We start from the raw sequence: 14,549 nt of genomic DNA, 5'->3' as shown, positions 1-14,549 counted from the left end.
GCGCATGGGGCACCACTCTTTTTTAAGATATTTGGGTTGGGCACTTTCTGAGAACGTGTCCTTGAAGTAACTGACCTATTTCGGACTCCCGCACTCTTTCTCTTTGTAATGAATGTCAAAATTAGGTTTTGGAAAGTACTAAACGAGACCTTTCATTTCACATCCCACCTGACTATAATAATAATAATAATCGTTGGCGCAATAGTCCAATTGGATCAGGGCCTTGAAGTGTGTTAGAGCACTTCATTCAAGACCTTAACGATACACTACAATACACTGTAGGAGGCAATACCCTGATTTGACTCAAGTACTCATTCACAACTGAGTCGACTGGTATCCGACGTCAAATCATGATTCAAATTCCACTGCCACCAGTGAGATTTGAAACGCGACCTTCTGTGCGATAGCCTTGTGCTCTAACCACTCGGCTATCCGGACTTGCTTCTTTGCCTGTATGGGAGCCCAAACCCTACTGTCAATGCGATCGGTATCATGACGAAAATTGGGGAGGAAGGCCAATAAATCTTGCGCGTTAGTCACTGTCGATGTGAAGATTACCTTCAATACAGCAAAATGGAGCAAAATAATTACGACTCTAGCCAAATTAGACTCTGCCAAATACTTGTTGCGCGCAGTCATAGAATTTCTTTGGGAGAGGCTATTCTGTTGCGATTCGGACGATAGACGCATGGAACAACCTGCGGGGTTCCACAAATATCGGTCCTCAGTCCTCTCCTGTAGATAATAATGTATGACGAAATTGTGAAGTTGTAACTATCCAAAGGAGTGGCAATTAGCTTCGCAGACGACATCGGAGTGACTGGCACAAGCTGAGCATAAAACATAGTGTTTTGATTACAAGCGAAAGAAGCAAACGTCGATAAAGATCAGATAGGAATTGGCGAACATATCATAAGTTCGCAACCAACGCTTAAATATGGTACGCAGGGGTCATGATTGACCAAAGGTTGAAATTTAAGCCGCATTTTGAGAATTTAGCAGTAAAAGCTTCCAGGGTTGCATGTTATCGAATGTAACCAAAGTCGTCGGTTCCTTACCTTAGAGGGTTATCAGCCCCATCTTACTTTATGCAGTTCCACTCTGGGCACCGGCATTCAAGCTAGAAGCAAATAGAAAAAAATCGCAATCCCATGCCGACTGAGTGCATTGCGAACCTCGTGCGCTTACCGTACAACATCGAAAAAAGCAGTATGTTTCATAACAGGTATGGTCCCCATTGGTATCTTGGCGAGCAAAGGTTGACGCTTATATGTGTCTTCTAATTATCCTTAGCAATTAGTATGAAAGGATGCTACTTTAGAGTGACAAAAAGATGGGATGATTCACCTAAAAGACGCTGCACTCACAGGATTATTCCAGATGTCTCAAAATTGTTCAAACGAAGGCACGATGAGGTTAGCTACCACCAACTCAATTCCTAAGCGAACACGGAGGATATGGTGCATACCTTTATCGTTTCGGGCGTGACGACTCCCCATATTGCACGACATTCGAGATAATTCCGGAGGATGAGGAGCATGTTCTTGTTGAGCCGGAAATTGACGCCGCGGCGCGGTTGTTACCCGAGCTTGGAGGGCAGTGGAAACGTTGATGAAGGCGATCCACACTCCGCTGAAGAAGGAGGAACATCGCAGGAAAATAGCAAATAACCACACAAGCCGCAGTTCGTAACTGAACAGCGGTATGTTTTGAACCTTTTCACCTTACAATGACAAAACAAGTCGGGAAACCGGAAGCTGGACGCTTCAGGTACGAAAGGTTTTGTGTATTTCTTAGTACGTAGCACGTAATATATCCATATATTATGTGAGAGTATCCACTTTCGGGTAATATTGACATGCATAGTCTTCAATTTTCAAAGAAGCAACGAATTGGAGGTATTATAACTTTGTTAGTAATAGTGCGATTTCTACCAAACTTGGTAAGATCATGCTCTATATTATAGCCTATATCACTACAACGTTTCATGGTACTAGGATGAACTTAAGGGGGGTTTCTAACCAATTACAAAAAAATGTAGTAATATACTATTATTAACTTTATTTAAATAGATATCGGCATGGAAGGTATTTCGGAGCCCAGATTTTTGGGGTGGGTAGTTTCTGAGAATGGCCCCCTTAAAGAAGTGATCACTTTCAACCCCCCGCACTCCCCACCCTTTCAACGAATGTCAAAACTAAGATCGGCTTTGAAAAGTACTAATTGAGACCTTTAATTTGATACCCTACATGACTATATTTGGTGAAAAAAAATTCTACACCTCCCTTTTGCATGTATGGGGACCTCCCCTTAAATTCGACGTAAAAGGATGTAATTCACTGTATGCGTGAGCGTTCACAGTTCCCACCTTTCTACTAAATTTGGTGTCAATCGCCATAACCGTCTCCGAGAAAAATGCGTGTGACGGACAGACAGACAGACAGACAGACAGTAAACCGATTTTAATAAGGTTTTGTGTTTACACAAAACCTTAAAAAGACAAACAAACCTTAAACTGATTTTAATAAACTTTTGTTTTACACAATACCTTAATAAAAAACGTACCGTTAACCAAATAAAGAAGAAACGCAAGCACCTAAATAATGAGATCTCCAGATTGAATGATAGCTTTAAGAGCCAACATTTATAATGCGGTTGCAACCCCATGAAAAGGATGAGAACAGGATTCAAATTCAAAAGAGCAGAGAACGTACAGGCAGCAATTCCACCACCTACCACAGAAGTCAATAATGGACTAAATACGTTGAAGAAACGATACGAAACAAACAAGAAAAATGCCAATGGATCGAAAGGGCATGTTACTGCACAAATCATCCTAAATAGTGACCTAAGATCATAAAGAAGACTGGTCAAGTTTGACGAATAATCGAAGGAAGTTGGCCTAAAAATAAACGAAGAGAAAACCAAAACCACTAACCAACCCTAAAGAAAGACCCTAACCAGACAAAACGCGACGCCAAGGGTATTTTGGCACAACTTTCACAAAGGACAACAGTGAAATGGACGAAGTCAACGGGCAGATCAACAATGAACCAGGCTAGAGAGCAAAAATCAACGCTTTCGAACACTAAGTTCTTGGAAGAATCTTAGGCAAGGGTAGATAGCGGAAGACGAATGAGAAGCTGTAATCCAAGTCATACGCTAGCTTGGACTGTAGCATCATAAAAGAAGGAGAAGAAGAGCTTCACTTCGTGGGCCACCAGGGAGTTCACCATGTATTTTATTTCTACATATGCTCGTTTAGTTGCGAAAGGCCATTATTCTATATTTCGGAGCCAAGTCAATTGCAGTTGCTTTTGTCCGGTTTGAGATTTTCTTTGGAATTTCTTTTTTGTTAACAGGTTCTACTAGAGCTTACAGTATAAATGCGTCACCTACGTAGGGGTGAGAGAGAGTTTGCTAATAATGCTTTTGCGATCAGTTTGGATAAAGGTTGAATTTTGAACCCCATCCCCGGAGGAGGCGGAAAGCTTGCTGGGGGAGTTTTCATCCAGTTTAAAGAGGTGGGACCTCCCTCTCCGGAGAAGGGATTGAGAATTCAACCTTTACATCTGTTTGTATAACGCAGGATTGGTTACAGATACAGATTTGGTAAACCACTTTGAGGTGTGCACTATGAAAAAAAATTTGCCTCAATAAGAAAATAGTTCGACCACTCCGACAATTTGGCAGATGCGAGCCGGTTTGCTATCCCGCCACTCCCTTTACCATAACCCGCATGCAATCACGAATTGGCATCAAAAGAGAATATCACAACCACTGCAAATATGACCAACAAATTTGGCCATAATAGGTCAAAAATAATATTTTTCTATTTGCTGTCATTGTCAAACTATGCAGCTCCCAACTAAGTTTTGATATGTATGGCCGACAAACAAGAGAAACTACAACTTCTCAATCTTTATTTACATTTTACCCAATCTTTTACGTATTCATGAATATACATTTATATGTGTACGATGGCCTGCTAAATGTTCCATCATATGTATCAACGTAAAGTTTGTTGTATATTCACTTAACGCTTTTCCTCATAATTAACGCCAACGAATTCATTAAGTATTGATGGCGCCAGAAATTTCATCTTCTCATGTCTCACGGATCTTGCGCCTTCGAGTTCCGGTCGCGGTCAGATTACGTTGATTCGATTCAATTTCGAGCCAATCAATCAAAATTATATTACCCAAATCCTTTATATTTTCACAGTGAAATGTTTACGATGATCACGATTACTGCTTACGAGGTATTGGGCCAAAACTGAAGAAGGAAGACATCATCTTTTCATTGGTATGTAAAGCAACCCCCGGAATGCGAGTTTTTGCCATGGTCACAACAGCGATGAAGATACTCAACTCATAGACGTATATCGAAATGTTTTGAATGATTTCTCATATTAGCGAATACTATGGAACAGTCGGACATTAAAAATTTAATAAGGGAGAAGAAGAAAAGAGGCGAAAGCAGAAAAAATCGAAAATAAAGCGGGAAACTATCAAGAGTTTTATCGATGCAGAAACAAATAATACACAAAATGTGAGAAAGGCTTGCGAGCAAAAAATTAGCCACCTTCACCACAGATAAAGATACACAATACAATGGCCAAGAAAAATAGAAAAACATCTTATAAATCAAGATGAAAAAAAAGATAGAAGAAATCAAAAAATTAAATTGATGATGTGCAGTTTAATTTGATTGTATTTTTTCCCCAATTCATGCGCTTCAAATGTGACGCCAGCATGTGGTTGGACTTTCTGATATGGCGGCCAGCATGTCTTTCTGGTCGAAAATAACTTTGCAATTTATTTTTGAACCATATTTTATTGATAACAAGGCCTAATTATGCATCATTTTGCTTCTTTTCTGGCATTTCCTTGATTAATTTTATTTTTATTTTCACGAGTTAGGAGCGCAGCGCGTTTTTTCTACAAGTTCGGAAGCTCACGATTCTCAGTCGTTCCACTTGATATTTGGTAAGTCGATGAATAAACGGGTGGATTTTTTTGATAACAATTGTTTTAACCACAAATAAATGGTTTATTGTTTTAAAGAACTAAAACAGATTCATGCATATATTACTATACCCAATCATTATCAGCATTTCAAATCAAATCTATTAACCAATATAGATCTAATTCCAAAGTGTGAAATCCCACTAATCGAAAGATTACGCGCTAGTAATAAATTTCAGAATACCACCGCAGTGGGACGTAACTACATAGTTGAGAGTAGATAAGATACAGAGCATCCTTCGATAGTTGCTACCTACATATATGTTTAAACCCCTTCCAATATATAAAATATTTTATAAATACGTCCTCTTTTAATGTTGGCAGAGTTCTCAAAAAGGGAAGCTCAAAGCAAACTATACTAAATTTCATATAATAAGACCACAACAATAAGGAGAATTCCGAAGCAAGTCCTTAAAAACCAACTACCTACCTACCTTCTATTATAAATTCATATAAACCGTTAGACCTTATCAACTAACCGGCCAAATAACTATTATGTAGACTAAATCTAAATTCTTTTATGTCGACCTCTTTTATAGAATTGTGATTACAGTTGTAGACTTCTTACTACGACCTATTTCCTCCCGGCACCCCCGACCCTTTTCCGATCACGGGGGGGCCTGATGATTCGAGCAGTATTGATCAACGCCCTTCTGTCAGTCTCAAACCCGCACATGTTTTGGGTTCACTGGGGTGGTACATTTAAAACAATTCTAAGAAGATGCTAATCCAAAACAATCCAAACACTATCTGCAACGACTTTTATGCTATGTCATAAAATATGGTAGTTTGTTTTCCCTTAACTTCGCTCGATGCATTTCCGAATATTCCGTCAATTCCTTAGATTAAGTCCATTTCCTGATACAGTAGAATCCCGATAATTCGCATCGTCAAGGGACTGACGATTTGGTACAAAATATTGGAATTACCAATTATCGGGAGTGCCAAATAAAGAATATTAACTAAGATTATCGGGATTCCACTGTATTACCTTTAGACCCTCAGGAATTCACCCACGATGCATACGTTTACTCCCCATTCATTGCCGATGAATTGGGCTGCTTCCAATAATGTCCAATTACGCTGCCACATTTGATTTTGCCCTTAAAACGCTGTAAACTTTGAGAGTAATCGGTGGTAAATCATTCTTAATTTCTTTTGCGAAACTTAAAGTTTATCAGCGTATCTGCTCATGCAATTATGCAGCAATCTAAATTTCACCGCACCAAAGATATAGTAAGTGTTCCTGATATACATGAAGCTGCTGACTTTCATCTTTACCCCTGATAAGGCCCAACAGGCCTCCTCGAGGCTTTCACTCTTCTTGCTCCTCCGTTGCGGAGTTCGCAAAATGATCTGCAAAGCCGACAATTGTGGCCTCATCTAAATTGGAAAGTACTAGAAGTCATCACATTCTTCAGCAAGGATTCCAATACCGAGTCCAATGGTACTATCCAAAGTTTTTACATAAGAAAACCGCAAAACCCTTCAACCTGGTATCACAGATTTAATCCAAGCAAGTTCAACTGAACCACAAAAATAATATCGCTCAACCGCGATTGCTCAATAGGCCTAGTATACTTCACATTCAAGTGCTATCTCGACCAAAGCCGAAGGATGACGACAAGACTAATCGAACGATATATAAAAATGTACTGAATCTCTAAATTAACATCCCTGGAAGGCGCGATAGATAGGTCTTTGAACTGAGAAAGCAAGCTGATGAGCACTAGCTTGATCAGAACTACTACCTCATTGCGCAAAGAAGTATTTGCCAAGCAAAGAATGAGGAGCTGAGAACTCCTCAACCATATTCTCAAGATCGTGTATGGAATTGGGACATAAGATTGTTAAACGATCTTCCTGGCTATGCTTCCCTGAGGAGGCGCATTCGCTAGAGGTAATATCTAATATAAAACAGATTCTTCTCAAGGACGTAGCCAGCAACTTACCAAACTAGCCTTCAAGAATGCCATCTATGTACGCTGAGAATATTGAGAAAATGACAAACCACCGATTCTCAAGCAATATATAGGACTAAATTTCTGGATTTGTTTCCAGAGATGGATCCCGACCTAGGCTTGCAAAATTGTACCACACATGCAACAGATACAAATGTTCCTGGTCTAGATGAAATCCAACTTTTCCGCCCTAGTAATAAAGAGAATGAATAACCTGGCCCGGCCCCCTTTAGGTTTATTGTTAAATTTGAGAAGGCAATATCTGAGAAAGAAATTACCGTTACTTAATTCATAAGTGACGTTTATTTGAGATTGACATATTTGACGTAGTATTTGTCTCCAAGTTATTCATGCAAATCGAAGGAACAGTAAGAAGGAAGGGAGATTTTCTTGTCTGTGCTCGCCTCTACAGCTCCTGGACTACAAACGAAGAATTTGCAGGTGATTTGTTGCTACATATCGCATATCCCCTGATACGATAGTCACATGGACGAGTCGGTCATGGAGAAAGGACCGGATACAGGGCACTGAAACTGTTGGAGGAATAACCATGTTCCAAATAGGGATATTGACAACTAAAGAATTACTACGGCAAAACAGACTCGCTCGCAATATTCAGCGTTAGCAGTATTAAACAATAGCAATGTATTAAGCCAGTTCATATAAAATTGTTTACCTGATTAACCTTTATGAATGAATGACTTTGAAATAAGGACTACGGCATAATTCACAGTTGAAATCCTCCCTCCGTAACCCGAAGCTGCAGCTGGATTGACCCTCAAGAAGGGGAGCTAAATCTTAATAAGAATACTACTCGAGCACTGCTCCACCAAGTATCACTTTGAAAAAATTCGGATGGTGGGCCTCGCTATCTCTGAGCACTGAGCAGAGACGAAAGAAATGGTCCAGCATTTCATATGTAGTTGCCTGATTTTATCAGATTTAAGGCGAAAATGGCATGCTATAACAGGGTTTTTCACAACCTTTGTGCCGTAAGGAAACTTCACCAAATCTCAACCGAAGTTTAATGCAAACCATGCAGATGGATGAAAAGCAAGCGGAATAAATAAATGCGAAGAATACACATCTCCACTATAAGCAGTCTTCCATGCCAACAGCAGGGGTCACTAGGCAATCCACTATTGTGGAATCACATGTGGATACTACAACAAACAAGGCGAACGACAAAATTTGATGCTAACAAGCGATACAATTAGACGGGCATGCAGGCAGAGCCGAGTAAAATTTAATACGCCGACGATAATGAAACGTCAATTAACTCTCACGCTCAATGTTAACTTGCTAAGCATTGCAGTGGATATTAAGAATAGGAAACAAATCTTCATGCAAACCTGGCTTTCTGCATTCCAAAGGTAAAAAGCGAAGCCGATGGAGCAACCAGCCCTACGCCCAAACTTTAGGATGGATGGAATGCAACTCCGAACCCAACAAAAAGACACATCCAGGGTGGTAGTTATAATTCCTTCCTAAAACCCTACTCAAAGATGTCCCGAGAAAAAATCTAACGAATTGGAATATTCGTTCAGCAGAAAAAAGGATTTGTACTTAATGGGTAAATAATTCCGAAACAGGACAAGGCAGCCCAGCGAGCTACTCCGTTTTAGGTGAACCTGGGAAAATGAATTCGAACCATAACCTACCCGAATCAGCATGGTCCCGGACCATGATACCGCCTCTAGTCCATGGGATGATGCCATTTAGTAGCTCAGCGAAGCCCGGAAGGTGGTCAAGAAAATGACATTAGTTTGGAGACTGGATGTTGACATTTTGGAAATAGACGTTCAAAGAAGCTGCTGGTCAGGTTCAAAACCTAAGCCATTTGGCTTATAAACTGGTTATAAACTGCTCCTTGGAGATTTTTGTAATTTGCCCTCTCCGTCCATGCGTTTTGCTTTAAATGTAGTCGATATGCCTCGCTTTTTGCCAAGTTCTTTCTGGCATTCATTATCAAACGAGAATACAATGTTGGTTCCAAGCTCAGGTAACGAAGGAGGGAGTGAGGCAACGTACGTAGTACTATCCTCAGTAAAACCCGCAATTGAAGAAAGTGAAAAAAAAACATAGAGGTGGACGCCCAGCTTAGATGGGATAACTCCACCATACTGCATTCTACCTGATTACAGCCCTTCATCAAGGAGGTTTAAACCAATTGACCTGCTTCCAGATTGGGGATCCAAAGCGACGAGTACACAGCCCATTATTCACCAAAAACCCAAACAACATCTACATACTCGTAGACAGGATGGGCAGACTCGAACAGGATCGATACCATGAAAATTACCGCGCAAACGATTGAATGATTACGCCCTTGAATGCTGGAATATTAGCTCCTTAAACAAATCTGGTGCTGTCAAAGACCTACTCCAGGAAGTCGCTTTTATAGTGGATGGGGACTTTAAAGCAAATGTTTTTAAGTTCAAGACTGTACACGAAAGATTGTGCACACTTCGCATAAAAGCAAAGTTTTTTAATACATGGCTTGTTAATATACATGTCCCAGTTTAGGAAAAAGATGGCGAAGTCAAAGAGCAATCTTACGATAATCTGGAACGAATATATGAATCATTAACTTCGAATAATGTTAGTGTTTTGAGTGTCAAGGTTGATAACGAGGAGTCACATCGAGAAACGGCCTGGGGACACAGTCTCAATGATATATTAGATAAAAACGGCCAACGCCTCATTAGCTTTGCAAATAGCAGAAATTCAGTTATAAAGTCAACATGCTTCTCACACAAGCGCATTCACCAAAGCACATGGACGTCCTTATTGGCATTACCTTCCAACAGATAGACCACTATCACATACATGGTCATCCACGACGTGAGATGATATCGAGGATCAAATTTCGACTCCAACCGCTAACTGGTAGAAAACGTTTCCAGCTGCCGAATCACAAAAACCCATGGAATAAAGATCGACTTATTTCCAAAAGCGGAAGCGTACAAAGCAACTATGGAAGAATGATTAGGACCCATTCTCCAGGATATCACGAGGAAACGCGTAGATGGTACTTGGTATGGTCTAAAACGCATTATCAAAACAGCAGCGGAAAAAGTGGTTGGATATACTACCTGGGCTAACGAAAAGCAACAAATCCTTGCAACTTGCTCCTTACTAAGAAAAAGAACAGCTTAATAACCTCCCAACCCACAACAACCCGGCTACATGAATGAATATTCTGATCTCTGCCTAACCGGCAGTGGGGGCTGGTAAGGTATGGTCGAAAAAGAGTAAGGTCCCCCTTCTCTGGCGGTTGAAGAATAGCAGCGACCGCCTCTCAAAAAGGTATGGTGCCTTAAAATGAGACTAACTTTGATGTCAAAACGATAATATTTAACTTTGAACCTCAGGATGTGGAGGGAAAAACACAAGGTGAAGAGTCATACGTTACGTCTTTCCCTTCACACCCTGAGATTCAAAATTGAATCGCTTCTTTAAAAAGTTATGACGCCACTAGCACTTCTTCCTTGAATCTTATTCATATATTTTCAAGAGTCAACTGAAATTATGCTTTTGACTCGTGAACATGGCTACGACCAGCCATTGAACTGGGTCATTAATAAATTACCCGGAACACCTCCGCAACAACGAATATGCAAATTCCAGACGTCTCCTAAAATCCATAAAATTGCCTATCGAATTGGGTGATAAATTTTTGCATAAATCGATCATAAGTGGGTTGTCTGCATCGCAAAATCCAAATGACTTTTATATGCAATTTTGATGCAACATTGAATTTCCAATTAACAACAGCTTTACGATCCGTTGCGTACGAGCAGGGCAAGTAAACATAAGCAACGGATTCGTCATACATTATAAACATAAACTGTAAAATTAGAAACTGCCACGCTTCACTACTAATGTGTGAGCGAAATATTGTTTTATTCAGCGAAACCTGGCGTGAGCCGGTGAATCATATGCGCGTAGTGGACTCTATTTGAGGAATTCGCATCCATCGTCCCCGCGATAGTGAACTTTTTGTGGTTGTACAGCTGCAACCTTCCCTTTCCGCCTGCAGTCGTTCTATTTTCGAGCGCAACCCGGGTGTTTGCACTACAATTAGTGTTAAAAATAAATTTTCCCCGCGACCGCGGCGAATATTATTATCTAAATACTTGGATTCTTATTTGGTGTTTTTCCATTCATGTGGCCTTATCGTCGGTTTTTTTAACAATTTTTTCTGGCTTATTACTGAATCGTACACACACGTGCCACATGCACCGAAAGCTGCTTCTTTATTCCTCCCGAGACTAATTCCAGCTTGCTGTTATGAAATCAGCTCGCTGTCGATTTATTTAATGAAACAGAACAAAAAAGAGAAACAACGAACAACGAACAGATACAACACAACATTTTCATGGAAGCCAACGCATATTCGAGCCGGGAGGGTAGTGCGAGCAGAAGCGAATATGACTTGCACCACGCCAGATTTCGAAATTTTGTAAATGCAACTTTCCTGCAGCTACGGCCGCCATAAATTACATATGAGTTACGGAATAAATTTCCATAAAGTTATAGAATCGTGGAAATCAAACTGGAATCCAGTTGGTAGTCGCAGCCAGGCCATATACTGTTTATCACCTACGCACTTTTAGTTGCCGTCAGGGCTAAGCCTGGTATCTGGATCCGTATATCTAATGCGAGTTTCAAAATGAGCGCAAGCTTGTTTGCCGCTGGAGCCGCTGGATCCCATGGCGGGCGCGCAAGCTTACACGGCACACGTTACAACAATATTTATTCCCATGATTTATTTATTTGGTGTGTATTCTATTTTATCTTTTTCGAGTAAACAAGGCAGACAAAAATCGACTGCTCCATGAATAATTCATGACAATCAAAACACAATACCAAGAATACCATTATTTCTCACTTTCCGATGGCGACATGACGAGAACCCCGACTACTGTTTTACACAACAACGAAAGTATCCGCAGCAGCTTTCCCGCTGTCGCAGCTCTGGTTCCACTCCGAGCGCAGCGCAATCTTCAACCAGCATCGAATCAGATCGTGGGTGTTTAAGGTTAGGAGCTTGAATCCGAAATGTATTTTGTGGAAGGAACGAGTTTTCTTTGATTCGGAGCTGATAATTGCACTCAATCCGAGGCCTGCGCTTATGCTAACTTGCGTTTAACCCTATATGGAAGTGTTAAGTGCAAGCTGACAGTGATGCTTAGTAGTGAACCTAGGTTAGCTATTACGGGTCTAGTTAACTGAGCTGCCATTATGAAACGTAAAACTAGTAAAGCAGTTTGATATTACTGGAAACGGTTTCTTCTGAAAAGGTTGCAAAAATTTGAGGTTGAAAATGACTGTCCACTATCACTATGAATGACAACTGAAGTAAAGACAATTTGACACCCAGTTTCGGCCATGACTTTATGAGACGGGTATTTAGGAGGTTCTACTCATAACAAGGAATAAGCTATTTAATGAACTGATAAAGTAGCAAAAACTTCATCAAATGAATACGTCATTATCTGTACGAAATTTTGTAGAAGTATCTGCCTGCTTCCTTGCGATTTGCCACTAGTAAAGCCCTGGAACATGCACGTCTTCAGTCGATTGTATGCATTGCATCAAATGGAAAATCGCTGCAATTTAAATTAATAAAAGTAACAAATCAGCATGCGCCTTTCTTATGGGCTAAACTGCCCCTGAAATCAGCAGAGAAATCCTAAGCTCGAAGCTGAACGCTTCAGGTATGATAGGTGCGATTTCCACCAAACTTAGTAGGTGGTGAAATGATAGTATAGGTCCCAGGGCGAAATGTGCTGCTGAGCCAACACCAACAGCTCTACTACCAAACACTATCTCCACCTCCGCATGGTGACCGCTGGGAGCTCTTTCTTAACGAAAAGCTGCAGACGGAGAAGGATGAAGGCGAGTCTCCCGCGACTAAAACCGGGATTGTGCCAACTGGTCCTACAGGTTGGGGTTGGGTAGGGCTGACAACCCTACATAGAAAACAACTTCTTACGAAGCCTCGGACTGGACGGATAATACAACGAAGAAGCCGGCAACGACAAAGGAATAACCACTTGCGCATTTTCATATGGAACGGGCGATCCCTGTACAAAGATGACGCTGCTGAGCAGCTAGCCGATACCCTGTCCCAATATAGGGCTGATGTAATAGCGTTACAGGAGATGCGTTGGACAGAGACCGGATTCCTGCAGAAGAGTCGCTACACCATATATTATAGTGGCCATCCTCCATGTGCCTCTACTCAAGCCTTGATGAATGTCACAATGTAAAGGGGGCTAATATAGATTCGGGTCACTATCTCGTTGGCATGGTGATCCGAGCTCGAATAACAACACCACCCAGAATCCCCCCGACAATCAGGTGAGAGTGAACACTGAAGCCATCCACAACACAGCACTCCGCGACACCTATAAGAGGGAAAGGGATGCCGCAATAACGACATCTAAAAGATGTTCTGGAGATGAAGCACCAACAAATGATCTTCACAATCACCTGGAGAACATAATCATAAATACGGCCACAAACACATAATACTTGCCCCCAGCCGCAAAAAAAGTCGGAACAGCACGTTTGACGATGAATGTAAGCTAGCAACGGAACGGAAGAACGCTGCATACCGAGTGATGATGCATTCTCAAAGAACACGAGTACGCGGGGAGACTTATCATCAACTCCGGCGAGTAGAGAAACTACTTCACAGATACAACAACAGAACAAGGAAGCCTGGGAGAACCAACAAGTCTGTGAACTCGAAAAGTACAGGGAGCAACCGCACCAGGCGCGGAAGTTTTACCTACAAGTCAGCAGGATGAAGCTTTATACACCACGATGCTCATCCTGCCGAGACAAAGAGGGAAATCTGATTTCCCACAGAATGGCATATTGGAGCGATGGGTTGAATACTTTAATGAACTACTGAACAACCAGAACATCGGCGAGTTGGAGGTCTAGCCAACTGAAGATGACGGACAATACCTGCCACCACCAAGTATTGAATAAAGAGTCCGTGCAATTCATCGGCTTAAAAATCATAAGTCGCCACGATCCGAAGGGAATTACGGCCGAATTGGTTAAATATGGAGGCGACCAATTACACCAAGTGCTTCATTAACTTGTGCTCAAGATGTGGGACAGCGAATCAATGCCTGACGACCGGGAAAAATGCATTATCTGTCTCATACAGAAAAAGGGAGATATCACACAGTGCAGCAATTATAGAGGTATCACGTTGCTGAGTACCATCTATAAGATATTCTCCGCTATTTTGCTAGGTCGGATAGCCCCATAAGCACAGAACATAATTGGTCCATACCAAAGAGGCTTCACTCCAGGCAAATCAGCAACAGATCCGATTTTCTCTCTGTGGCAAGTGATGGGAAAACTGTTGGAATATGGACATCAGTTGCACCATCTGTTCATCGACTTTAAAGCCGCCTATAACAGCATAGCCAGGGTAAAACTGTACATGGCCATGAGAGAATTCGATATCCCGACGAAATTCATAAGACTGACTAGGCTGACCCTGACGAATGTGCGAGGCCAGATAAAAGCG

General features: G+C 41.3%; 1 protein-coding gene across 1 annotated transcript in view; it reads right to left on the bottom strand.

The window, feature by feature from the left end:
* Positions 1-14,549, bottom strand: part of LOC119656731 (ataxin-1) — a 217,510-nt gene that overhangs the window by 167,241 nt on the left and 35,720 nt on the right. The gene's annotated exons all lie outside the window — the stretch shown is intronic.

This window comes from Hermetia illucens, chromosome 5, assembly GCF_905115235.1.
Source record: "Hermetia illucens chromosome 5, iHerIll2.2.curated.20191125, whole genome shotgun sequence".
NCBI lineage: Eukaryota > Metazoa > Arthropoda > Insecta > Diptera > Stratiomyidae > Hermetia > Hermetia illucens.
This window is presented reverse-complemented; position numbering and strand designations above follow the sequence as displayed.